The sequence below is a fragment of the Pygoscelis adeliae genome, unplaced genomic scaffold (genome assembly GCF_000699105.1).
Source record: "Pygoscelis adeliae isolate BGI_AS28 unplaced genomic scaffold, ASM69910v1 Scaffold113, whole genome shotgun sequence".
Classification (NCBI taxonomy): domain Eukaryota; kingdom Metazoa; phylum Chordata; class Aves; order Sphenisciformes; family Spheniscidae; genus Pygoscelis; species Pygoscelis adeliae.
This window is the reverse complement of record NW_008825108.1, coordinates 4,384,154-4,393,320: the sequence shown is the minus strand read 5'-3', so window position 1 is coordinate 4,393,320 and position 9,167 is coordinate 4,384,154.

Below are 9,167 nucleotides of genomic sequence, written 5' to 3'. Positions count from 1 at the left end.
CCTGCCACCCCTCTGTAAGCATCCCGCCCCCATTCCCCCTCCCTGCATGCAGGATGAGGGCTGTCTGCCAGCAATCGCCCCGGCCATGGGAGCAAACAGCTTCCCACGTCACCCCGATGCTGGCTGCTCAGCTTAGGGGCATTTGCATTGCTTCTGCAGGCTCAGGCACGGTGTGTTCGGCATAATTTATACCCAAGATACCTGCAGCTGAGGACTTAAACATGGAGGCACTCCAAAAGATAACAGGCTGTTGTTCTCTGCTGTGCAGAGAAATCCATGGAGCCTAATGACAGAAACAGAAAGGAAAAGGAGACACCCACATACGAAAGCAATCTGCTCAAAAACTACCCTGTTATTTTTAGTGCAGAGTGCTGCTCATGTTTGCAGGCATGTTTTTTTTCCCACCCTGAGTCCATGCAGAGAGGGGGATAAATGTCTGTAACAGCTCATCATTTCCATTTTCTTTACATTCAGATAATGTATTTCAAGGTTGAAAGACTGGGTGGACACTACTGGCTACACACGCAACACTGTTGGAAACGGGACTTGTATGCTTATCTTTGAAAATCTGGCCCCTGGGGGATGTGATAATTTCTCTCATTATTTTAGCTGGTCCTCTCGAATGCCCTTCCCCTCCCAGGCACATGGCAGCTTGGAGCGGCCATGTCCCCCATGAAAAAATTGGGAGCTGCTAACCGTGCCACCAATTCACTGGGAAGCTGCAGGAGGGACCAACTGTGCATAATTATGGACAGCAAAACACCAGTCCCACAGCAGGGACAAGCATGCAGATGAACCTCTCAAAAGATTTAATTATGTAGAAGTGATTTCTATTTTGAAATCCCACAGGATTTCTATTTCAAAAATTAACTACTAGAAAAAATGCTTTTTCTGTCTATTTGTGTCAAAACATTTGTGTCCCTCCTACCCTCTCCCCTAGTTTGCTTTATATTTACAGGAAACAGTGCACGCTTTGTGATGCTGTACATATTCTGATCAGCCTTCTTCCTCAAAACCAGATTCAGTGATCATGACTAAACTGAGATGTGCCTGATTTTCCACTGAATGTGAATAAAAGGCAGTTAGGTTCTTCCCTTTGAGCTTGTCAAACAAGACTGATTAAAAATATGCAGCTAGCTGGAAAAAAAGCAAGGTAGAAACCTGTGAAGCTAAACAGAACAGCCTCGTAAGCTGATTTTTAGCTTAACTGGTTTTCATCTCGCAAGAACTTCACCAGGAAGAAAATAAGCCTAATCAGACAAGCAAAAAACCCCAGTTCACATTAAAAAACACAATTCATTTGCCAATTAGGTCTCAAAACACTATTAGCAAGGACTGGCAGGTGCCTGGAACACAGCTACCTTTGCTAAGTAATCACTTATATGATGCTGTGGCCCAGCAATTTACTACATTAGCAGATAAACATGTTTGATCAGAGCTATTAACTAATTTAGATAATTCATGAGCAGTAATTACCCTATATGAAGGAGTGAATGGATTTACAGTGCCTTTGTTTGACTGGGGACATTGCAGTTCAAAATCTTAGTGTGAAATACAGACATTGTGTACTACTGGTCATACCATGTGGGCAAACATTTTGAAATACCTTTTTTTCCCCATCAAACTGTGGCTGAGGTGATCACCAAAAGGATGTAATTAAAATACAGATGAAAAGCTTCCCATATTGAAAACTAACAGGCTTCAGGAGGACGTGCCACCTATGGGCACAAGGGATTCGAAACTCGCCGGGCATCTTGCAGGTGATGTTTCCTTGTGCAACACAGTCCCACCGGGAGATGGGTTGGGTCGGGTTGGGTGAAGAGAGATGAGCTGCTGGCCAAAGCCCTCTCCACCCAACACAAGCCTGCCGGGCTTCTGTGGGCTGGCAACCAGGAGGAGGGTGACGGGCGGTGAGCTGCCTGCAGCTCATGTCGCTGGTAGGAACGTGTCTGAGCTGGGGAGGCTGCGGAGGAGGTGGCTCAGGATGTCTCCTGGCACAGGTGGTGGTGGCACGGGCTGGTGCATCCCGCTGAGGACCGGGGTGTTCATCACCCCCCTGTAATGGCCGTGGCAAAGCCTTGGCTGTTCAGGGTAAACGTGGCCTCACCTGGCTAGGGAAAGTCACTGTGGACCAACATGCATGGCCAGATGAAATCATGCAGCAGAGCCAGGCCCTGGGAAATGCCCAAAGCCAGCCACTGGATTGAGGCACGAGTGAGGGTTGGACTGTCTTTTCCCTTTTCCCTTTTCCCTTTTCCCTTTTCCCTTTTCCCTTCTCTTTCTTCTTCCCCTTGCCTTTCCCACAGCAGCTGGTGATCAGCCCAGATCCGTTGCCTCCGCGAACAGCAGGGAGCCCTGCAGAGGCTGCCCCAAAAAGGGGCTTTAAAGGTCAGTGTCACTGCTTGATGCCGATACATCTAAAAGTCACTTGCAAAGAAAAATATGATTTTTCATCCCCCTCCCAACGCAGCAGCCATTGGGTGTGGATGCCAACTCTTCCTGCAGCAGGACTGCCATGGGCACTGGGTCCTGCCACGAGAGCAGGGACGTCCGGCTCCGTGGTGGCCATTCCTGGTGAGCCCCGGCTGCTGCTTCTACACAGCAGGCACCGCGCCAAGGACCAAGCACACTGGCAGTCAAGGGGCATGAGGTGACAGCCAGGAGGAGGAACCACTACAGGAGGAACCACTACATCGGTCCTGTCAGAGCTCTCGGCCTCCAAGCTGCACGGCTGCTGGCAAACTTCAGGGTTGGAGGAATGGCTGCAAGAAGCGCAAGCCCGTCTGCACAACAGGGTCTCTCCTGGTACTTCTGGGGAGGAGCAGAGAAGATGAACCAGCAGCTGCGAGGAAACCATGTGTCTGTACAAATCCCTTTCAGTCCCCAGTTTGCTAGAAAAAACAAACACTAGTGTGTTTTTGAAGTGTGTCCACTGGGAGCAATACCAAAGTGTTTTACTTGAACATGGGAGAATGAGTGATGGATTTGAGTCGTACCTGAAGTGGGTGTCCTGCTGGGTGCTCCCCTGATCCCAGCCCCTGCGAGGGAAGGGGCCGACCTCCCCTTTCCTTTCCTTTTTGTCGGTGCTGAGATCCTTCAACACCTTGCGCGTGCGGTCTCTCCTAGTTTTTCCTGCCTGATTTCATGTGTTACTTTTAGCATGTAGAGGGGAATGAAGACAAGTGAAACGACCGTGTGGGACAGGCAGTGAGAGCTTGGATCAGACAGACAGTGGATCCTGCCAAAACAGGCAGCGCAGCTTCCCAGCCACTGTGAAGGGAAGGGTGCGATGCCGACGGACCCCAGGCTGGCTGGAAGCTCCGCTGTCATCCTGAGGACCTATGTGCCCGACCTCTCACAGCAACATTACCACGGCGTTATTCTGGACAGGAGGGGCTAGCCGCAACAGTTTGTGTCTTGGGAAGCAAAGTGTGCCACGCAGCAGCGTAGAGGACAAATACTCCAGCGGCTGCCAGCTCAGGCTCCCTGAATGCCTCTTGCCCTGATTCCTAATGTTTCTTAGGACAATCCTGTCTCTCAGCTTTGGTAGCAGATAGCAAGTCTGGAGCTCAAGCTGTGAAAATCCACCAGAAAACATGGGCTTGGATAATTTCCCTAACCTAAAATGCTCTTTTTTCTTTTTGTGCACAGCCAGAAGAGGTAGAGGAGGGGGGCAGATTTCTAAGTCACAAAATGATGATATAGATGCAAATGTGTGGCCAAAAGCCAAGGCTGGAAACCGGCCAGAGAGCCAAATACTTGACTCAAGTGAGTGGGTGCGAGGGCTTGTGATCCTGAGTGGTCCTGGTGTGGGTTAGAGGATCACAGGGTAATTCAGGTAGGAAGGGACCTCAGCAGGTTGTCGCTGTAGGCCAGCCTCCTGCTCAGAGCAGGATCGGCCCGTTTGCCATCTGCCTTTCCCTTTCCCTAGTTCTGCTCCTTCACAGCTGACCCTGAGGAGCAGATTGTCTCACAGCAGATGCAGCCGGGTCCCTGCAGCGGCGTATCCCAGTCGGTGCTGCTGCTTTCTTCTCCGGGCAGTGAGAACTGGTGCTAGGCTGCTGGGGGACATGTCGTGCAGGGGGTAAGGGATGCCTTCAGCAACGGCCTTGAGTGCTTTGCCGCGAGCAAGACCTGAAACTGCCTTGCAAAACCCCTGCAGTTTTCAACACTGAGGGTCATACAGTCTTTAAAACGGAGAATACTATTCTATTAAATATACGGAATATGGCACAATCTAGTGTCCTCATTGATTCAGTTTGAATGTATATATATTTACATACATTATGCTGCATGTTTGTAGAAACACTATTTTTATAAGGCTGCCCGCAGAGGTCGGTAGGGGGACCAAGAGATCAGACAAGCAAACGGGAAGCAAAAGGCAGCCCTTTATTTGGATGTGGGGCTGACAGCGGGCTTGGCTCTGCATTAGAAACGGTGAACTGCTGCTACAGGAACCTGTTTTGTTACTAAGACACGTTACAAGTCAGCAGACAGCCACATTTTTCTGACTCATCAGCTGATATTAATTAATGACTTGGGAGCACACCAAAAATTCCCATTGGCCTTCCTTCCTTGAAAGGCTGCGGTTGTCTCTCTTCCCCTCCCCCTGGCTTTAGGGGGAAAAAAAAAAAATCACATCGACAAAGCTATACATTTTAAGTATGGGGAATGACCGAAATAGCTCACCCTCGCATTCCTTGTAGAGCAGCGCCCTACCTGCAGCGGGGACCAGTCCCAGCTCCCCCCGAAAAAAGGTGCAAAACCCCCAGAGGGCAAGGACACAAACCTAATAAGGAACATAAAAGATAACACCTATCATTTTTTTCTTCTCTTTCTTATGGAAATCAGCTTTGTGTGTTACCAGAACTGCCTGTGACAAAACAAATGCCCATCTCTGTGGGCTGCTGCAGCTTCTTGCCAGCCAGGCTAGTAATTCTGAGCAGCGGGATTTTCAGGTATACACATTCAAAATGTCTTCATGTCTCTCAAACAAAGGAATGAGGCAACTCCACCGAACTAACAAACAGCGCTGTCCTCCTTCAAAGAGAGCAGCCATGGCCCCCTCGTCTCCCTGGGGTCTGGCCACCCTTGCTTGTGCCACATCTGCATCCTCACAGGGGCCGGCATTGGTTAAAACCCAGCCCCTGAGAGTCAGGTTTCCAGGCTGACTCCCAACACCTGCATTTCTCTGTCCTAGCAAACAGAGCCACCGGTCTTACCTTTTTCTGGGGTCCTTTATCCTTTACTGTAATGCCCAGTTTCTCATTTAAATAATCTGCATTGATATGAAACCAATTCTTCCCAAATCCCCTGTAAATATTAATCCTCAGAGGACCGTATTTAGACAAAATGTAAACAGTTTCCTTTATATAATTTTGTTTGGACAGAACAACTGCCACCAAGATATCATGCGGTCTCCAGGGTATCATGAATAGTGCTTTCACACTTTTCTGTCACTGGGGTGTAATTAAAAGGTCCTTTTTTTGTCTTGAGTCATTACTGGATAAATAAAGCCTCCTTGTGAATTACCTCAGCCTCCTTCAACACAAATGCGAACACAGAGCAAAGCCGTGTTTCTGAATTATGTCTGTTTTTGACAGATATAACCCTCTTAGTAACAGCTTAGCCACGTCTTTATGGACACTGATGCTCAACCATGTCTTCACTTTGGTTCTTATACTCCTATACTGATTTGTGAAGCACCAAGGAGCATTAAGTGCACTTTCCATGATTCATAGAGGACATTTTAGTGAGTGGTAGCCTGAGGAAATAATCCCACCTTCATCATGTATACATCTAACTCCAAACGAAATACTAACAAGTCTTAGGAAGATACAGCTCAACAAAAGGGGCTGAAATACTTACCTCCCATGGGTACCCTCACAGTAAATGACAGCGTCTCCAGCAGAAAATTCTGTAAGAGCAGCTTTAGTGACTTGCATGCATGCAGAACCATGTCCTGTGCAAAGTCGTACCTCAAAAATACATTCATTAATGTTTCTATTTTTTATCTGTAGGGGTTTCTCAGAATGGACTTTCTTGGGATGGCATTTTTGTTCGGTGCTGCTATTCTTCCTGTTTTCACATTTCAGTGGCTGGAGCATACAAAAACCAGTTACAGGCATGGCCCGTCCCGGCATTTTCTTCTTCCCCTGAATGCAAGGGGCAAATGCATGTTTGCTTTGGACTAATGACTCATACACATTCAACCTCGAAGCAGGTCTTATCATGGCATTATGAAGATTATAAAAGCAGCCGGCGTAAAGCCGCCTGCCGTAACAGGGACACTGAAAGGGCTGCCGACTGCCCAGGACCAGAAGCAGGGAGACCAGCTGGAAGGCAGGCTGAGAACGAAATTACACCTCCCTAAGTTTCGTATTCAGAAATATGAACAGCTTCTCGTGCAGAGCTCAGAATTTAAAATTTGATGAATTACAGAATGAACACAGGCAGTTACTGACTTTATCCCTTACCCCTGTTAATTCTGCAGTGTACCCTTGCTCATTCAAAGCCTAGCCTTAATTTAGTCTCAAAAACTCAAAAACGTTTAAGTAATTAGACTAGAAAAAGTTTACTAGCAAATTGGCTTGCCTATGAATTTATAAGAGCACAGAATTGTCTTATTTATTTTATTTTAAGTTCCCAATGGGTCAGTCATCTCGGGGAAAAGAGCATTTGATGAAAAACTCCCAATCATTGTCGGCCTTCCTCACGGGATGGCCATGGCTTTTTCTCTTTCTCACTGCTGACCTGTAGTGGGGAGTGTTGCTTTGAAATACAGCCTTAGACATGAGGCACCTTTTTTGAAAAGGGAAGGAAAAAAAAGAAACAAAAATAAGGAAACAGAAGCAACAACAAAACCACATCTGCCTTCATATGACAGGACTGAGAAACCCAGACTGGGCCGGTTACTCACCTAACAAAACCAAACTGATTTGTCTTTTTCTGGCAGAAGACTCAATCTCAGCCCCCACGTGCCTGTAGACCGAATTTGCCTCAAATTCTGATTTTAGGGTGTGCGTGTTTTGAACATGTGAGACTTTAGGCTTCTCAGAGGAACAGAAATGCAAGTCTGAGCCAAGGCTTTGGGGTGATTTCTAAAGCAAGCGTGGAAAAAGGGTCTGAAGGTTTTTCAGTAGAATTTGTCTGTGCTTACTGGTGCCTCAAATTATTGTTATTTAAACACAGAAGGTTTGTATTAACCACATGTTTGTGCATGGTAAATCCGAAAACAAAGTTTGACTTTGATAGCGCTGAAACACTGAATCTAAACCCCTCTAAACTATAAATATAAAATCCTTTTGTGAGTGCCCTCAAAGTCCAGACCGTAATCCATGCTCTTTGCATTGGATTTTCCCCTCTACTTCCTCCACTTTGGTTGAAAAAATGACAAAGTTAGGCGGTCAAACAAATGTGGCTGTACCGTCCAAATTCATGGAGAAAATGTGTTCATTTGAGTTCACTGCCCCAATTCATCAGCCTGATCTGGGTTATCAATCTGTGTCTGCACATACCAGACTATTTAAAAATGGAAACTAGAAGAGCTTCTGACTGCTCTGCATCAGGAGTGGAAAAGTGAGTCGTACAAGTCATTCAAACAGACGTCTTAAACCAACCGAACACCTTGAACTAACCCTAATAAAAATCTTCTTTCCTCAAATTTTACATGCAGCATTTGGCAACGTTATCTCCTTAAACACAGCTGCTTTTTTATTATTGCTTTAGCATATGCATATGGTCAGTTCATAATGGTGTTGTAAATGCTATGTATTATATGTCCACATGCCATAGCCTTGTAAACTCTTTGGGTAATGCCAACAATAATAATTATTAAAATATCATTGTAATAAAACAGAGACGATGATATACGAAAACCAGTGAATGGTCTAATCCAGGGATCCCTCAAAAAAGGAAATTTTAGCTCTCTTAAACACGAGGCACAGACTAGGCATGGCAAGCAGTAGCATAACTGAGTCACTGTACCTAGCAAGGCCTGATTTAAGATATCCTTAAGCTCAGATACTCGCCCTACTCTCCCTCCCCCAGAAAACGAGTGTAAAATATTCCTCCTGTGGCTCAGTAGCCTTTAACATTTGCCTGGTGTGGACTTTACAGAGTACAAGGCTAACCTAGGCAAAACCAGGTTAGAGAGATGCATTTCAGCAAGCACCACATTTAAACAAGTTGTCACATCACGTCAAAAAATGGCACCAGTCCTTGATGCCACGTGAGCGAGCAGAGCTTCGGTGCGAGGTAGCTCTGCCGCGTGCTGTCGCACGCCTCCGTGAGCTGCTGCGTGCCTGCAGCCCTCCCGCAGCCGTGGGGACCATCACAGTGCACCCCTTGCAGTGCCCGCAGGACTGGTGCTCCAGTGAGCAAACCGGTATCCAACACAGCTGTTAGTGTCATCCCCACACGCTCTTTTTAGCCCCTCTCTCTCCTGATGCTGCCTCACTTTTGGCTCATTGCAGTACCAGGTACCAGTCTGGATCCTGCAGCTTTTGAAAGCTGCGTTGAACTTCCAGTGCCATAACAATGTGGCTACTGGAAGAAAGGGAGTTAAAGGCTTCGAAAAATTAAAATCTCACACAAACTAGCAATGACAGATTTATTTTTTAAATTATGTACTCCTGAATACACATCTGCAATATACAAGTACAATAAAATATGGTTATAGGTGATACATGGGGCTCAACCAGTTGTTTTTTCAATCCCCACTTTGCAAGCCCTTGGTAAAAGGCCTGACTGTTCTTTTTAAAAAAGGGTGGGATTTTGGCTGAAATTCCCTCAGGACACAGAAGCAGATTCATAATCTAATAATTTATTTTCATAATTGCCTGCTATGTTATGGAGTGCTCCTATGAAGCTTTGGATATTGCAGCCTGATTGTGAAACAAGTCCTTACCCATTATCTGCCAGCAATGTTTATGCACACAGAGCTAAAGATCAGCCAAAATTTCATTACAGGAAATCGAAAACACTGGAAGATGAATGCAGAAAGCATTTGGTAGAAATTAAAGATACTGAAACGAAACCTTTTTCCCATATTGAATTAGGAACAGAATATGTTACAAGATTCAAAGGCAGAGCTAGGAGAGATGACCGAGATCATTTGGTTTGACATTTGGCAGAACATGGACCTCAGACTTCCATGTTAACCCCTG